This window comes from Photinus pyralis, unplaced genomic scaffold (genome assembly GCF_008802855.1).
Source record: "Photinus pyralis isolate 1611_PpyrPB1 unplaced genomic scaffold, Ppyr1.3 Ppyr1.4_LG4, whole genome shotgun sequence".
Classification (NCBI taxonomy): Eukaryota; Metazoa; Arthropoda; class Insecta; order Coleoptera; family Lampyridae; genus Photinus; species Photinus pyralis.
The window spans coordinates 7,541,608-7,561,617 of NW_022170511.1; the positions used below are offsets into that span (position 1 = coordinate 7,541,608).

General features: G+C 33.7%; 1 protein-coding gene across 2 annotated transcripts in view; it reads left to right on the forward strand.

Annotated features, from left to right (window-relative positions):
• LOC116169874 (gamma-aminobutyric acid receptor alpha-like) overlaps positions 1 to 20,010 on the forward strand; it is a 69,817-nt gene that overhangs the window by 25,718 nt on the left and 24,089 nt on the right. The gene's annotated exons all lie outside the window — the stretch shown is intronic.

Genomic DNA, 20,010 nt, shown 5'->3' on the forward strand with positions numbered 1-20,010 from the left:
AACTCTGAGTTTTAACGGAGGATATCAAATTAAACATTTTAATTTTAAGAAGAATCTCATATTGTGGGTGGGTTGAGGCTACGTGGGTGATTAACCGAACAGGACCGTTTCCAGCATAGTGGCCAAATTTAATAGCTTTTCATCATTACCTAAAATCAAACTATTTACTGTCGCTTTTATTAAAGTCCAGAATGACAGTAAAGAATGCGTGCGCATGAGTTATTTTGGTTGCATAAAATTAGGCGTCTAACAGAAGGTTTTTGTAATTTAAAAGTAGACATAGGAAATCTACTTCTAAATAAATAACACTTGTTAGTATAAGCACTTCCTATTCACATTATTATACAATATACAGCCGTATTCCTATTATTGTAATGAAATTAGGTTGTAAACATGCCCAAAATTAGAAAAATTACTCAAGAAAAACTGTTCGCGAACGGAAACAGTGCTGCGTAGAGAAAAAACGTACCTACATAGAGAACGCGAATGTCTGCAAATCCTTCTATATAAAAGTAAGTTACAACATTAGGGGTGTACTGCTTCCTTCGTTTCCGTAGAGGTTTTTCTTACAAATTCCGAACCCAATTTGTTTAAATAGCCATGCTATAACGCTAAGGCAAAATACATGTATCCTTAAAAGAACACAGCGCAACATGAATTTTTTAAAGTCGCTTCTATTATCGCCGAAGAGTCGCGTAACTCAATTTTCCGGGACAGAAACTAAAGTCTAAACCAAAGTAATTAAATTAATGGAAAAATTGTTTTTTGTTGTTATGCATACAAATTGTATGTATAATGTTTCACCTATTAAATTGAGAGTAGATACGTCCATAATTAATCTGCACTAGTCTTGCCCAGCAAATATTCAAATTAAGTTTTTGCACATACACTCGCAATTAATTCTGTGTTTAATTAAATATAGGATTAAATAGAAGATCCACGTTTTTGTGGATTCGTCGTGTGGAGTCTACTCGAAACAATAAAAGTTTGTCGTTAACAATTTGTGTAATTTACTGTCGTCCGGCTGTTACGATGTATCTAATGTTGAAATCGTGTAACGTTGGAATTAAGCTAGGATTATATAGGATTTGTGGGTATCTAAATCCTATCAGTCTTTATGGCAGAATTTATGAGAGTGCGATTTTTTTCTTAAATAGGTGGATACGTAATCGAATTCGATTATAAAGCTACCGCGTTAAGGTTTGAGAGTGGCTTAGGGGAAAAAATTCGTATCCTAACGATCTTGTGTGAATATTTAGTATTGAAACTTCAAGGAAAACGAGAATGAAAACCGACTATGAACGAATAAAACATTGTACACGAGGTAAAGCAAAGTGCAGTAACCTCACTAATTGTTCGTAACCAGTCTAACTTTCGTACTATACCTCTACTTTTTCTACGACTGTCGCTCTAAAGACATTGTTACATCCTGAGGTTCTAACAATTAATAGTAAAACCTCTCTGATGATCAATTGTTCTGTGGGAAGTTCATATCTAATATTATTATATGGATATGGGTACTAGACGTAATAGTGTTAATGAAAAATTGATATTGGAAATTGATAAATTTAAAACGAACGCTTTATTGAAGATGAAGGGTAGGTGGAGTAGCTGGAATTTAGAAATGAAAGTTGAAAATTTAAAGAATGTCTTTTTAATATTAAACTGCAATTACCGAATTACCAAATTACCAAAAAAAGAAGAAAAGATAGAGATACAAACAGGTGCGGAACGAAATAAAAGAAGTGAACGTAACCTTTTAAGGTAGACCTGCTCTAACATTCCCAATCAACCAGCCGATTCATCCCTTGTTATGAATGGGAAAGTAAACATGGATGGTGTAGTCATTCACTAGTCAGTTCCTGAAAATATAAGTACTAGTTATATCCGATATCAAAAGTTTTTAGGTCTTGGATGTGCCAAATGTTTAGAGATGTTCCCTGGCCTTCTTGTAGTTCGTAGGTGTTGACCAATCGTTTAGGTTGTTTGGACCGAAATTTTGGGGCTAATTTTGCCATGAAATACTTGGCTAGCTTCACTTAACTTTATTTTTTCGGAGCATTAATTGGTCAGGTCACTAAATAACTGTCAAACACTCGTATTCGGTAGTGAAGTATTATTCGCTCTTGAGCAGTTAATGAGCGAGAAAGGTAGTAAATAACGCGTTCACGTTTCAGGATGAAATCTGGACAATTTAGAATATGTACTGCAATAAGGAATTCCAGTTTGCGGAATGAAGGTCTCCATATAAATTTTACGTTCTTTTTTGTTAATCCGAGAGGGACGCTAACAAAGTGGAAACATGGAGACGAACCGGCGATCCCAACTCGCTGTTCCAACAAAAGTTATATTGTTATATTGTGACGGAATAAATTTCGTCAATCAATGAATGGTGTGTTCATTCGAATCCATTGTGCCACCCGGGTAGTCTTCATGTCAGATTTTCCTGTTCGTATCCAAGATTTATTTCAGGTGTTGGTAAATATTTGCTTAATAAATTACTTGAAATTTCGGAAGTCGATCGAGGTCACTGTGTCTCCCAAATGATTAATTTCAGTCAATATTGGGACTTTGCTTGGCAGCAGATGCCTGATGTGTATGAGAAGAAATTACAAATTTTAAGAAGAAAAAGGCTAAATTTAAGACTGAAACAAGGTCTGGACCTTTACTACCCATGGTCCTATGTGTGGACTCTGCACACCTCTATTTTCGTGAGCCCCTAATATGCGTGTGGCCTCCGCGCACAGTAATATCTGTGGATATCGCAAATTTTGCTAGAAGAATTTCCCTAAAAGAATAATTGAGGGAATTACAATTTTAATCCACAACGCCGTCCCCTGACCACAAGGAAGTGTGACACGGGGATAATAACCGGACGTTTTCCTTTTTCATAATTCAGCCGGGAATTCATTCATCATTTAAAACACATTTTGCACCGTCAAAAATTTGACCGGCAGCAAGATCAATTCCAATTTGTGCGAAGTTATCCGCTCGCATATTTTGATATAATTTTCTTAAAATGGTTTATGAGTGAAGCGTGTCTAAACTCTAACGCAATTACAATATTAAAACGCAGGGGTGGAATTTATTTAATAAAGACTAAACGAAGGAGAGTAAATCCGGTACGGTAAAAAATAGAAGGTAACATGTGTTTGCGTTTGCGAACGATAAATATGGAACAATGTGATCTATTTACATTGCAGTAGTTCTTTTTAGGTCGAATCGAATGTGGTCCTTAAATTACAAGTCTATTGTTATATCTCGCTTAATTCTGGATTCTGCTAACCTACTTTTTAATTTTATGCTTGCTGCACTTGTTTGTCTATGATCATAATATAACTACAAAATATTGACTCTGTGATACAGTACATTCCTCTCGATAAAAATTCATAATGTCCTCTTCTAATCTGAATGCCACACATTCTTTAGCAACATCATGGTCTGAAAGATTCTTAAGATTCCACAATCGTTAATAGTTATTTATTATACAAGACGATAAAGATATCGTTGTGTATAATACAAACCCTTATTTTATACTATAAGCTATAGAAATGGTTATAAAACTTTTGAAAATCCTATAGCTATTTAATTTAGACGTCCAAAATAGTAAGCTTAGTTTCTTCCGTCGTTTCCATGGAAATAATATTATATTCTGTTCTGAACTTCATTTTCATTCGTACTTATCGTCCCAGTTTTAATAAGTATGGCAAATGTCATTGGAATTTACCATGATTTGTTTCACTTATCTATCCTTAGTGCTAAAGAGACACTTAGCCTACTCATTCAAACCTATTGAAGTGCCAATTTGACATCTGATGCTATAATATAAAGAAACCTACTTATTTATATTATTATATTTAATTAGACAAACGTTAAGCTTGCGCTGGAAATTGCAGCAATTAGGTACGTCAATGAATATCCGTTAGTGATTAAGTTATTTTTCTTAGTTTTGGCAAAACTGACATTAGTTTGACATTTCATTAGTATTAATGGTAGGTATCCCAAAATCAAATTCAAGTTCAAATGTACATTGCTTTGCTCCATAAGTAAATCGGAAAAATTCTTTTTATTTGATATCATTACTATAGTTAGATACCACGTTTCTTGATTGCAGCTGATATTTTGTTTATTTATTTATTTATTTATTTATTTATTTATTTATTTATTTATTTATTTATTTATTTATTTAGTTATTTATTTATTTATTAGTCCTCTTTTGTTGTGGGCCTTCAACAGGCTTGCGCCCAATTACAAAGTGACCCGGATAATGCTTTTTAGAGGTGCTCCTGTAAAAGGTCTTAAGTTGTTCTGTGCTACCCCGGTGTTTACCTTATGAAAACCTAATTCGGAGTAGTGGGCAGAATACTCGAAACTGATCTAAGGAAATTCCCATCTCTGTCACAGATGCAAAATTGTTACCTCAACCCAGGTTCGAACACCCAACCTCCGGTTATTTAGCCCAAACGCTCTGCCACTGAGCTACATAGACGATATTATAGTCGAGAAGAGATCGTGTGATGAGATGGAAGTGGCTAGGAAACAATTCCATTTGTAGAGATCCCCCACCCCCAAACTAAAGTATCGCAGTGCTTTACTAGGCAATACATTCAACATTTTACACATTGTAAAAGTTATATCACTTTTGTTTGATAAAACATCAGCAAATTTCCCGGAGAGGGGGACTCTTTAGGCATAAACATTTGAAGGCATCCTACACACTTTCACGGCTGCTTATTACAAAAATTTCAAGATTTTAAATTAAGCAGAACAAATCTCATGTTTAAAAATTCGCTAAAAGCTAAAAGAAATCCTTAATGGTAATTGGTATGTTGAGAGATTATAAAGGTAGCTTTTAATGTGGATGTAATTTTTTTTTCTAATTTTTATAAGCTGAAATTTTGGAGATTTTTAAGGAGTGCGTACGATTATAAGTTTTTTTAAAAATTCTCATAGGGCGATAAAAGTATAGGCTCGGTAATTCCAGAAGTTTAGTAAATATAGAACCGTGTGGGAGTCGTAATTTCCATGTTAAAAGTTAGCCATAATATTTTTTTACATATATTCATTTTCTTCTCGCGTATTTAAATTTGGTAGCGGTAGCGTGTTGGCCTTTTAATGGCTTTCGGAAAACGTAAACTCCAACTTGTCGGCGATAACAATAGATAATTCTTGTCTCGATTAGTTTAGTGTACTGAATCCACAAGCTTTGCCAAGTGAAACTAGCGTAGGATGCTAATGCTAGACCCAACCTGAAAACGGCGTTAACTGATTAACAAAGAGTAGGAAGGGATTATTCCGGGGATGTTGTTGAGGAGATTCGGTTTTGAACCGTGTAGCTCAAAGTATGGTTATTTTATCGAGAGATTAGGACCAATCAGAGCTAGTGTGCTGTTTTTTCGAACATCATAAAGCCTAGTCTAGAAATTTCGAGGGCTAACTACAAATAAAAATACTAGAAAATTCAGTACATGACTTCGTTATACGAGTACTGGGTTTAAAAAACGAACATCTGTAAGTGAATTTATTAAACATGTTTGTTTTGGAACTTATAGTAACTGTAACGGGGAGTAAACGTATTCCCTGTCACATAAATTACAACAACCGTTCACGATCGAGAACTAACTAATTAAATGTCCTGGTGTAGTATTTTTTTCGCTACAAAGGTGTGAAGTTATTTCGCCACCACGAAACAAAAGATCATGTCGTTAGAGTTTGTAATGACAAATTTGTTCTAAACGAGTGCATTCGGAAAAAATATTAATAAACAGAAGGCTCAGTGTAAGGTTCTCCTTTAGTGTTAATAAGAAACGTTCAAAACTATGTAAAAACCCTGATCACAACAAACTGTCGTAGTAATGGAAAATTTGCTTGCTTGCAATCCATAAACATAGAAGTGTAAATTTTATTTTAGTATCATTTACTGTTTTATTTATGCATTTATGCAAGTAGTTTATCTTCAAGGAAAGTTTTCGTTAGTTATATTTCGTTGAAACTAACAATCCACAATTTTCAAGCAATATTGGATATATTTTCCTAAAGATATCAATCTATGGACGAATTGAAGCCGTTTGTATTATATGGATTTATTGGGGTTTTTGTATAATAATCCTTAATAACACTTCATTGAATAATATCATTGAGATTCGCGAATTACTGTCACTCAAAAAATTGATGCTACTGTTCATAGATATGACTATGCCATTGAAACGCATATAGTATAAATCGCGAAAAAACGTAACACTTCTCATACGATTTTGCGTTAAACAAAGTCCGGTAATTTGGTAACTGTGCAAAAAAAACCTTTTGCAAATTGGGTTGTCACAATGAAATTGCTGGCGAAAAGCTTAAAAACTATTTTTTGCATTATTAATTAAAATTCCCGAAAATTCTGTAATACGGATGAACAATTCGTGATTCCATAGTCGAAAACTAGAAAGGATTCCAACTTCCTCACTTCATAAATCTCAATTCAAAATTGGCTACGATATAAACTACAATTCAACCCATAGAGGTAAGGGTTATAATAAGGCCTATTTATTATAATATAAATATTTGATTCTAATACCAAGACCAATAGTGATACTAACGGTAAAATATTTTTGTTTATTATTAGAATAACGCGAGAGATTAGTGTGTAGCAGTTTTCTACATATCCATTGCGATTACTTTGTCACTGTCAATATAAAATACATAAATTTTATTTTCGAACATTCATAAAACTGGCAAAACTGTGTTCCTAGTAATTTTAAAGACAGACATAATCGCATCATAAAGCTTTATCGAGGTAATTCTGAAACCAAACCGTAAAGCAACAATAAAAAGGAGTTATCGAGATGAATATGCAATTACATGATCGGCATGCCCACTGAGTCGTTTTCAATTTTAACATTTCACCGTACGTAATGTAAAAATGACGAGAACGGTTTGGTGTAGAATTATTAGCGCGCCGTAGAGCACATGGGGATTATTAAAAGCACCGAAGGACGCAATTTGTTCAAGATTTGCCCTCTATCTCTCCATTACATCACATAAACACCCGACTAGGGTTGTACAGATCAATTTGCTGCCACGTATAAGAAGCTTAAGTGCAACAGTAAATACATTGTAAGCGTTTAAGGCCGTGAATTAGATATCACTCACAAACTGATAAACGGAGATAATTTTAAACTCATTAATGCAAATCGATATGTTGTAATGTAAATTTAATGACGTGCGAAATACCTTCAAGCTATAAGAAGGATTGGAGAACTCCGAAAGTTTTGAGCTTGACATATCGATAGCAGCGATCTCATTTAGGGTTCGTTGCTCGAAGATACAATCCCGAACTGTATGGCTGGAAAATTTTAGGATCTTTCGGCCCACACGGGTTTCGTGGGATTTCTAATAATTACTTTAATAACAGGGTACGGATGAGAATATTTCAATTGGTCGCAGTGTCGGAAAGCAGTTCGAAATTTATGATGGAAATATTCACTGAAACTTCCAATTTCGAACGTAATATCTTAAAAGTGAACAGTTCAATGTTATTGTACATGGATTAGATATTGGAGAAGAAAGTGTGCAGGTTGTAAAATTTAGTTCTTTACTCCTTTTTACCCGGACACATGTAAACGTTCCTGCAATTGCATGTAAAATCCAATGGCACAGCAAAAGATCAATTGCGCTTGCTTACACTGATAGCGCGTTTTTTCCCGAAATGAGGATAATCCGGTTCAATTCATTAGACGAGAATTGGGGATGCTGGAAGAATACCGTAATGCATTTTGAGGATCCTCCGTGTAATTATAATTGTACGAAATGCCTGTTACCCAAAAGACGTAGATGCGACGGACGACAAAAGAAATTCGACGACAATTTATTCGAGTCTCTCATTCCATTATTGTGTATAGACGTGATATTGCCACTAGCCTTATTAAAGAGCGGTTTCAAATTAGTTTTTATTTGGGTATTTTTCCTGGTTTCACCATTAGAATGAATGATTTCCATACGCTTTTTGTGGGTTTTGTGACTTTTCCAAGAGTTTGTACTTTTTCATTGTTTAACAGCAATAATTATAGAATACGTACTAGGTACTAAACTTGTGGACTTGACTGACTGTTGTAAGTCGTACATAATTAAATGGGAAATTATAATCTGTCTAAACCTACAACTTCAAAATGGACTCTTACGAACTATTTCTATTTGTTGTCAAACGTAAAATCTATTATAGCAACTGATACAACATCTTTGAAATTGGTTTTGTTATTCTCATAAGGTGGCTTGGAGGTTTGAACGGACTATAAATACAAAAGTACCTACCAAGTAGTGGTTGCTAAAGGAATATCAAAATAAAGTCTCAATTTCCAAATTAATAAATTTCCAAACGGGAAAAATAGTATAAAATATTCATCGCAGAAGACCTTCTAGGGCTTCGTTCATTTGAACTTATGATGAAAAAGAATGTTTTATTGTTTTACATTGGACTACCTACCCAACCAACTATACACTTACAATCATCCATACCCGAACCCGGATTCGAACCAGGGACCCTTAGTGCCGCAGTCGTGCTTCCACGCAACTGTGCCTATTCCGTTTTAGATGGTGTGATGAAATGATTTGAACTGACTACTTTATAATTGACTACTGAACTAACTACTTTATGATTGATTCGATTGCATAAAAGAGAAGGCGATAGGTCCCTAAGTGATCACTTTCACAGCTAAACTGATTTAAATTTTATAAGAACCTTGGCATAACCGTAACAAAAAATTAATATCCTAAGGCGTTAGTACAAATTAATACTTAAAAGGGGTTGAGTTCATTACCCAAAACTTAATATGACAATAATTAAAAGATCCAATTAATTCAAAACTAAAGCTCCTTCGTAAAAAAAAATAAAAAATAGGGAACTTGATTTTCTACTTGATATTCTTTACACATTCACTCTAATATTTTACAGTTTTCTGAGTTACAACAAAATACATGTGTTCTGTATAATTTAGAGTCGATCTCCAAAGATACCTCTTTAGTAGAAAAATTCCCCTAGGCTACCATTCGTTGATATGTGTTGCGTGTGACGTTTTCTAAAATTTTATATTCTATTTGTTGTTTTTCACCGTTTCTTTAGTCTACCGCTAGAGATCACCTGAATGCATATTTCTGTATTCTTCCGCCTCTCTCTCCTGATCTTTCTTTAATGCTTTCGCGTGCGCTGTTACGTTCCTTTTTGCCCTTTAATTGTTATTTAGTTTTGGCGCCTTCAAACCCCTCAAAAAGCATTCTTTTGTTTTCTTTTGTTTTTATTTTAGGTCAGGGTTAATATTTAGTTTTATAATTAGGGATTTTCTTTTGGGTTTTTTTAGTTGTTTTTATACCAGTGGTGTACCATTCGCTAGAATTCTTTTTATTAGGAAAGGTACGCCTCATCATTACTATTCATTATTACTGCCTGTTGTAATTGTGAGATCTCGCAAGCAGTCCCCTAAAGCATATGAAGCAGTATGACACGTAATCATTTAAATCATTGATTGTTACCCGTTTATATAATAGTAGTCAACGGTTTAACTTTAAATATTTTAGTTTGTTATCTGAAGATGATTAACAATCGAAACATGTCGTAACATTTCACAATATATCTGTCTGTTAACAATTAAATATCCATGGGGAAGGTTTTGAGGAATTGAGTCGTTTATTTCATTCATGGGTCATCACCCCATTTTGAGCATGGATCAACCACAACCAAGAGTTTTTTCTGAGTATATAATAGTTTATTGTTCCTACCTTTTTCATCGCCTAGATTATTTCCTTAAAAAAACGAAGCAAACAGTTTGCCTTTATTATTCAGGTCATTTGAATCCACTTTGTATTTTCAAGAAAAGTCCAAGGCGAGATTAAACATTTTTTTACGCTCCTCTTAGTCTGTGTTTCTTATTTTTCCACTTCTTTTTATAGCATTAGCTTCCTCGATCACCAGAAGGCTGTTTTCTAATTTCTAATTTCACTTTATATGCCGCGCATTCTTATAGTAATATGTCGAAACTCCGTGAGCGCACGCGAACGATAACGACATATTTTTTGCGATAGGTTAGAACTAGCGTGTAAACGTATATCATACTTCTGTTGAACGGTTAGTTCTCTTTTTATGTAATTTTTTTAACTTTGACGGCATAACAAACAAAAGTTTATTAATAAACATCTGCCATTCATTTTAATATAATATTGAGGAAGAAAATAATAGGGCGCTAGCACATTGCAGACGTTTTTCGTTGTCTATTCGCTTGGTAGCATAATTATGTAATTTTTCAAAAATTGCTAAAAAAAATTTAATTAGCAAAGGCTGTCAATATGAAATATCAAATGTATTAATTAACTGTATTAGTGGCATACGATTATTAATAAACTTTTTTGTTTTGTTGTCAAAATCTGAAAAATTTCTTAAAAGTAGAACGGACCGCCCAACAGACGTATGATTAGGTTTATATGCTAGTTCTAACATATGTAAAAAGAAATTCCTGCGAAAGTCTTTTTCGATAATTATTTCCTGAATACGACTTGATTCCTCTTTGTAAATTACTTTTGAATTAAAGTTCTGATTTGGAGTAAAACTCATATTTCACCTACCCTAATAATTTTATGTAACAGGCACAAGTAGAAATATCAATAAAATCACTTGGGAACAACAAATTTGACGTTTCCTGATTATTTCTTTATTGAGGAATTAATAAAAATATAAAGCACTTTTTAGAATTGATGAGTGGATTACGTGATATATATAGTAGGTACTTTTCTGTAAAGCTTCTTGAGATTGAACTGAATACAAAGAACTCAACTCATTATAATTGAGTTTCGCGAGTGATTATTGGCGTATATAATTGGCAAAACTTTGTGAAAAAGACAAAGCCGGGGAAACATCGTTAAGTGAAGTAAGTGTATGCTCCGGAACGAAGTGCGCGAAATCTGGTTGAGTGTGGACTGAATATTTGTGATAAATATGCAATATATTGAGAGAAATCGATTTCGATATGATAGCCTTGAAAGAAATTAAAGAAATACTCAGGTTAAATATTTATATTAAACGTATTTCATTATAACAAATTAGTATTGAATCGGAATAGCTTGTACAACAAATTGTTTGAAACGGAACTTTACTTACTTGCTTTTATTCGAGGGGCCCAGATAAAAAATTTCGCTTAAAAATAACAAACAAAAAAAACAAGTTTGCGCATCCGCAAAACAAATTTTTTGAGTCTGCGTTAGTTTTAATTTTACTTGAGGTGTCTACATATTAAATTTCATTTAAATATCTTAACAAATAAAAAAATTGGGATTGCGCAAATACAAAAATTGGGTTGCGCATGCGCAATTTTGTTTTATTCATCTGCATAGTTACCTGAGGTTTAAAGAATATTTACTAACACAGAAAACCGGACATTCATATGATCTTTGTGACAAGAATTATAAAAGAAGCCCTTTTTATGGAGGTTTGAGCAGTTTTTGGGCTGTACTTTTTTGCCCCGTTGGTCTACGTAGCTAACAATAGAGACCTTTCTTATATCCTGAAGAATATGTGTTTCAAGTGATCGGACGTTTCCATACAAAGTTACCGTCCACACGGACAAGCGAACAGACAGACGGACAGACAAAATACAAAATTATAAACGATCTCGAGGTTCGTTAATAATGAGAAATACATCTGAAAATGAACTAATTCGTATATCATTAGATAAATAAATAAATAAATAAATAAATAAATAAATAAATAAATAAATAAATAAATAAATAAATAAATAAATAAATAAATAAATAAATAAATAAATAAATAAATAGGAGAAACGTTTTTGGAAATACTATGTGGACCAAAACCTTAATTAAGTTCATAATTCCGTAGTACTAGGGTGTCGCAGATAAATTGGATTTCAGTTGACTGTTTGTCCCAAAAATTAGTGATATGCTTATTGGGCAGCAACTAGACGAAGTGGCTGCAACGTGGCATTTATTTTACAAGTGTACTATTAAGGATGAAATTATAAGATGGACCTCAAATAATTAAACATCCTTGCGGTTGTTCGATTTTGGGTGTCCACAATTATTTAGATCAAAGAGTACACACGATTGAAAAACCAAGGCTCATTTCAGTTTTGCTGTCAGTCTTGAAAACTCCTCAACTTATTCGAAGATGAAAATTGAATTACTTACCTTTGATTTACGTTAGGTACTTCAAAATATTAAGAGCTGCGACGCGCGCGACAGTTTTCCACGACATTCTATTTCCACTTAATTTTCTGCATTGCGTCTGAAACTAAAAGGTCTGGTGAGTTGGAAAAATTCATTTCGTTGCATAAATAGCCCGCTTTTACTCTTACGTGTCTTTCAATTTGAGTTTCTATTAATGTGCCATTTGTACTTTTACTATATCACTTTGTGTGTGTTGGTTAGCAGCTTTCCACAAAAAATTCGGGTTACTTTTTTCTCGACCGAATTTCAGTTTTAAAAGAGCAACATGCACAATTGCCCGCATTTAAGAAATCCGTCTGTTTGATCCATCCTACCGGTTGTAAGTTGGGGCGAGATTCTAAGGATTAAATTTCCTCATCTTTTTCGCACGTTTCAGTTAAACTTCCTTGTCAATTGTAAGGACGGCTTAAAGATCAAATCGAGACGCTAAAGTGTGTGAAATGTGATGTATTCTTTGCACAGTATTTTTATACGTTAGCGTTTAAATTGCGCTTAAAAGCTTTGAAATTGTAGACAACAAAAGAACACAATGCTTTTTATCAATTACACGACGCAGCTTGGATGGAGGAAGGGTATTCAAACATGAAAAATTGGATAGTCGCCACGTCACAGTGACGCACATTTTCACTTATAAAACTTTCTACGAGTATAATATTTGCGCTGTCAAACTTGTATCTGACGTGTGGCAGGTCGCCTTGCATTGTTCAGATCCAACGCAAGATCTTTTGGTATTAAAAATAAGTTAACAGCCCTTCTATTCTATGCTATTTAGATTGCATGCTTTCATTTTCATTCATTTCAATAAATATCAGTATACTATTTATGCTTTATTTAAGCAGTTTACACAAATACGTCTGTGTTTCCGTGCATCAAAGCTTTGTTTTCCGTAGCCAGATGCGTCCAGAAACTGATCATTCTCCGGCCTAGGCCGGCAAAAACATCACTAAAAATTGGTTGGTAGGACTGATTTCTTTGATATACCTATCTAAATTTAAAAAAATTATTTTAATTCCCAATTAATATTTCACCGCGGGGCCTATCGATCCTTTTGGCTTTTAGGAGTTTTAAGCAAGAGGTGTCAGAAAAGTTACCACAGGGATAACTGGCTTGTGGCGGCCAAGCGTTCATAGCGACGTCGCTTTTTGATCCTGCCGGCATATCTCTGGTATGATATCAATTTTAAGCACATTATTACTTGGTAACATAGTAGTAATTATTTTTTATTTTTATTTTTATTTTGCCTTTATTTTTAAGTGGGCGGGGTTTCAACCGAGGCTGCTCTACCAACCCAACCCACTATACATTTACAAATATCCATGCCCGAACCCGGATTCGAACCAGGGACCCTGTACCGCAGTCGAGCTTCCACTGAACTGCGCTACACGGGCCGGCACTGCGCTACACGGGCCGGCATTAATGCCGTAAGTACCGTAAGCACTGTATTCAAGAAACGTGAAACTTGATGGCTCGCTTATAGGTTTTCGTTTAGTGCGGTTATGGTACTTGTACAAGATAGGGATGGTCATGGTAAACTAAAAGTATAGAGGACATAGAAGTTTACCTATATACATTGTGTCGCGGGAAGCAACTTATTTATTGCACAAGGACTAACAATCGCACAGATATACGTATGTCATTTTGAAGATAAACTCTAAAAGTTGTTTTTTAAATTAAGCGATCAATATTATGGAAAATCAGAAAATGTTACGAGTTGTTTAAGAATTCATCTCATTTTTACATACATTTTTCATTTTAATGCTAAATCTACCTGTCATAATAGAAATACTAAATTTACTTCGAAATTGTCATCTTATTTTTTACCTCTAGTGATATCTTAATTATTTGAAATTGGATTGGGGCTAATTTAATTAAGTACATTTACACTTCAACCACGCCTTAACATATTACCGTGTCAAATTAAGTAATAAATAAACCCTTGGTTTCATTTAATAAATTTTAGTGGAATCCTTTTTTGATTCTGAGAAAAAAATATGAACTCAACCTGACACCAAAGTCAGTGGGTTCCTTTGATTGGAAAATAAATTTAAAATATAGAATTTTTTTAACTGATTTGAATCCTATAAGATCCCTTGTTTGGATGGACGGACAAAGTGACCACAATAGCGCATTTTTTTTATTTTTGTGGAAATGCGCTAAAAAAAGTAATCTCGAAAATTAACAACTTGTTATTACTAAGTAAAATTCATTTGATCTTTTTGAAAATCATACCTACGTGATTTAAATGACTCTTCAATTATAAATTCAATTATAAAAAGAGTGAGGTCATACATAGGTTCAAACGTAAACTGGCATTAAGGCAAAGAGCTGCTCGTGTTTATACACATACGTTGTCCGATGTAAATAATTGGTATGTGACCACTGGATCAGATCACGTGATGTCGACTATCTTAAGATGGCAGTCAGGTAACTTTCCAAAGGTGTAACAGTTCAAATTCGGCGTAGGTAAATATTCCACAACACATGTCGACGTAGGTAGTAATATTCAAGTAGATAACAAAGAAGTAACAGGAATAAAAGTTAACCAGAAGATAAGTCTAAAAGAATTAAGTGAAGTGTTGCAAGCAAATCACAAGAGAAAAACTTCATCAAAATTGTCACGCGGTCATTTGTCACAGTAAAAAATATAGCAGGGTTAATCTTCTTCCTTTCAAGTCACGATCGAATCTGTTCTACAGTACAGACAGTACGCACGCAAGCGTTAAGAAAAGTAGGATGTAGGGAATAATTTCAAAATAGTGAATCTTCATGACCTCTAGCGGAATAACAATGAACTATGAAATAAACAATTTACAAACAAAAGTAACTTACACGAGCTTACAGAGAAAATGTACATTGTACAGATGACATAAACATAATAATAATAACAATAATAACTTTATTCCCTATAAAGACAAATATAACGCGTCACAGGATCGTCAAAATAACATCAAAGCAAAAAAACCATTGTTTGGAAAATTAAAATGAGTCTTCAAAAAATTCAATTAAACTGTAGTAAGGTTTTGACATTAAGGTATTACTTAAAGGGAATATTTAAAGTTAAAAAAAAAACGTTACAATCTGCTTCATTTGAAGAAAACCTTTCTACTTCCTAGAATACCCACGATTATTATTATATTTTATGACACAACTTTGAGAGTACAACTTTGAAATTCATTCTAGCAAAAAAAAGGATAAATGAACGTCGACTCCAAGTTGGGTTATGCTTATTATACTATATGTTTGAAATTGAATTGTCATTGATGGCGTAACGGAATTGATTTTATGAAGTAGCTCTTGAGAGTGGTCAAAACCGCAACATTAAAATCGTGTTACGAAAAACGCGCCTTTACCGATCATCTATCTCTACACAAAATTTCAGTTCAATTTTTGATTTCTGGCTAATGACCTTTTATCTTGGGAAAATGCAATAGAGATCAGAAAAAAGAGACTAAAGGGATACCTACAAAATTAGGAAAGAATCAAAGAAACATTTTTAAAGCAAACTAAATTCCTAATTTGAACCTTCTATTAGTTTTAAACAATTTATTCTTTTGTAAAATCCTGAACTCCAATATCTTCAACATATACTTTGAATCACTTGGACCATGCGTCTAATTAAAATTCAATTGAAATACGTCACAATTTTCAGTTCTCTATTGGGCATCTCACGAGTGGGTTACAGATGATCAATATACGGAAAGAGCAATCTCTCTGTAACAACACACGCAAATCATGTGGATCGCTCCCTCATTCCGACTAAAAAGGTGGTTGGAATGAAATAATATTACGGCGTTCGTGTTCTACAAACCAAATACTTGTGTTGTTCTACGGGTATATCAACAACTAAACTATTTTTCTCTTACAAACAGAACGATCCAAAAAATTTAAAAGGTTCGTTTGTTTTGTAGAGGTACATGTTACTAGAGCGCAGCTGTAATTGAAAGAACAATTTCGCTTCTACCTTTTCATTTATTGCAAGGCTGCGTCTTGAACTAATGAAACAAATGAAAAAAAACGCACGAAAAATTACGTTATTAAATTTGCAGAAAGTAACATAAAGTAGCAGTAGGTATAATTTACCATTTTTTTTAACTAAAAATTTACCTCATTTTTAATGCATGAGGATATGCCGGCGGATCTCATAGTTCGATTTCGATTAATTTTTTAATTGAAGAACCGACAGAGAATTTGAATTTTGATGAAGTAATAGCTATCTATTTACTTATCATGTATGGAATAAGGTTCTTTATCCACGTGAGAAAAGGCCACAGTGGTTATTTGGGTAGGTAGGATAATGTGTAATTTTTCCACTAAAATTGAACGTCTAATTACTTCTTTATTGTACCGTTTTGAATAAAATTGTTTTATTTCACGGTACAGCGTTGATGAATTACTAATTTTGTAAAGGCTAACATTAACACAATAAAACATATTACCAAATGCGTCATCTGCAGATAATAGTGTAATTTTTGTTACTATTGTGGTAAGGGTTTTATTACTATTAAAGACATTTTATAATTTCAGTTGTATAGGTAACTCAAGCTAGTATAAATAAAGAGTCTATTACATTCTGTTGCCAAATCAGCCAAGCGAGAGAGATTGCGAACTCTTTTTGATTACAATGCATTGAGCACAGTTGCATAAACCGCTAAAGTTGGGGGATGAAAATACCAACCACTAATAAAACACCTGCAGTTATGGTATTGCGTTTCGGATTTTATTGGAACAAGATTTAATAAGCATGACTTGTCAGCAAGGTACTCTTATTCTAGACGGTTCGCTATTATTAATTTTGCCAGTCAGAGGCATAACAGCAAGAATAATAAAACCTTATTTCAGTTAGAAAACATTGATTTACAGCTTAGTGCTCGGATTCTCGATACCAGCTAAATACGTGATATTCAGAAAATTGAGACGAAGGTTTATTTTAACTGTATATCCTCGGGACAGGCGACTAGACTTTTCATTCGCAATCTTTTTAAACAGAAAAAGTACGAGATCTTAAATTCCGTTTCGCAGATTGGTGTTATTTCTACGTACTGAGTGCACATCTTCCAATGCGTCATCATTATAAGAAAAAACAGAAATCGTAGCGACTCCAAGCAATATTTCTATAATTAATATCGATTCTATTAGTTAACAATTCTATAGTTAACGATGAAGGGTGGCTAAAAGAAATAACGTGGACACAGACGATTGAAGCACTGTTTCGGAAATTCCATAACGGTGAACATTTGTAGAAATAACTTGTTTCGTCATCATTTATTTATTAATTTATTAATGAGCATACGACCACTAGACTACCCACAAAATACCTGTCCAGCTAGCTCACCTTTGAAAGAATTAATTATAATCTTTCTGGAGCAGGTCTAGCCTCTTCCACAACGAAAATTTCGATATTGACGTGAATAGAGAGTTGAATTTTTCAAATAGCTTGTTTACCTCCAAAATTGCAAAGATTAAAATTAACACATTTTAGCCGTAATTTTGGGCTCGATTAACGACCAAACCAATAATTTACAGATGAAATAAATTTATTTGACATAAAATAATCAGGCTGAAAGAAAAACAGGCGTTCAGGGCCAGAATAATAACACATACCACGCAAACAAGCGATCGATACATAATTATTTAAATCAAATCTTAAAATAACGTAGTGTCAATAATGCAAAATTTCCGACCATAACTGCGATTTTCAAACAAACAGACGCACAAATAGACACAAAATGAGTATACCTCGGAACTTCACTTCTTAGATTGCTCTAAAACTTCGATATAAACGACACTGACTTCGTTAGAATAACAATTATAGCATTGGCCCTTTTGATGGGGGACAAACTCTCTTTAACTGATAACCTGAAAACCTACTCTTAAGCGACAAACGCCCGATAAGCACAGCACTCCGATTAAACTTGTTCGTAGCGGGAAAATACGCTTCCGCTTAAACCGACTTAACGTTCACTGTTAACGCGACGACTTCTTTTTCCTTAACAGCATAATGGGCGTTTTCGAAAAATCAAACTGCGCCTGTCTTTTCTAAAATGGCGATAACAAGTCTTTATTTTAAAATTTGATTAGCGTACACAGCGATAACATTTCTTATCGCAGACCGGAAATATACTTTTACTAACTACGCAAATAATTTTCAGATGTTCAGTAATTTACTAACACAAAATAACTACAATAAAATAAACACAAACTACATACATACAATGGAATTGTAATTACTACCTTTGTTTGATATTCATTTAACGATTACAGCTTTTTTTGGTTTCTGTGGAAGTGTTTTGAATTTAATATTTTCTCTGACTACGTGTTGATCCCCTTTCTACTAGACGTTAATTTTAATTTAAATATTGACCATGCAGATTTATATTACAGTGTCTTATTTGTAATATTTTGAGATTAGTTCTTAAATTACCGTCGATCATAACATCAATTAGCGTTTATGTTCTATTCCTGTCGAGTATTTTATTTCTTTAGCTTATCAAGTCCAGAACAAGGATCTCTTAGTCCCCCTTGTTTCCCCCTTTAGGTAAGAATCCTCTTTCCTCTTCTGAAATTTACTAAAGACTAAGCAGCGCCTATTTCGATTTACTACTGCTACCTTTCCCTTTTGCTTCGTTTTGCTAGTGTATAAGAACCTCGATATTCACTTCGACCCACCTGTACTCTTGCTGAGCTTACTGTGTGCTTATGTCTAGGTAATTTTGTTACTTTGCCCAAAGTAAATGTAACAATTAAACAATTAGTCTAATACAAAACCTTGACCTTGACGAATTTAACTAATATGATCGAGTTTTAGAACCACATTTAACGTCAAAATAAAAATTAAATGTCATATACAGGATCCATCGTTATTTTAGGTGCTGATGCCCAACAAAACGTCCGCACGGCGTATTTTATACAATAATATTGATGCAAATTTAATAGGTACAATTTAACAGGCGCAATGGATTATCCAAAACGAGGTTTTAATGGTCTGTGTCCACATTAGTTTTTCGACAAGTGGAAAACTGTTCCCCATGCACGTCATTAGGAAAAAAATCATAATTTTTGTTACCACGGTGTTTTTTTTAAGAAATTTACATTGCATCAATTGCTACAGTCATAGCTTCCTCGCGAATCATCTGCCACAGTACTATAGAAATTGTTTCGAAATCAACAAATTTATGAGATATATGTTACACAAACAAGATGGACACATAAAATTGGATAATAATTTCTATTGACCGTTTGACTAATTAAACTTCAATTGGCAAATCTACTTTCTTTTTAAACTGTGTTAAGAATAATAAAAAGGATGCAATAAAATTACGATGTTCTATATATACTTCAGGCTGGAGAATGATGTTGATATAGCTGGAAACTCCCTCTTACATCGACAGTGGGTCTGAAGATGAAATAATACAATGATTTTGGCAGTTCACCCCGCAAGCAAAAGCAAAGGTTTCTTAAACAGCGTAGCGTCGCATTAATGTTTTTTTTAAATAATTGTTGATACAATTCTGGTTTTTCTTTACGGAAAAACGAGAAATGGGAATGTTCCCTACTATTATTCTGAATGATAATCCAAAAAAAATGGCGCCATTTAAATTTCCTATTGGTTATTGGTATTTTTTTAACCAATCCCGAACAGCTGTTAATTATATGAAAAACAAAACAATGAGCATTTTTCGCAATAGCTTTACTTCATGATGACTCAAAAATGTAAGGTTATATTCATGTTAAAACGGATGTAATTCTATCCCTACACCAGACTGGAAGGCGACTAGGGCCATTAGACAACAAAAAAGA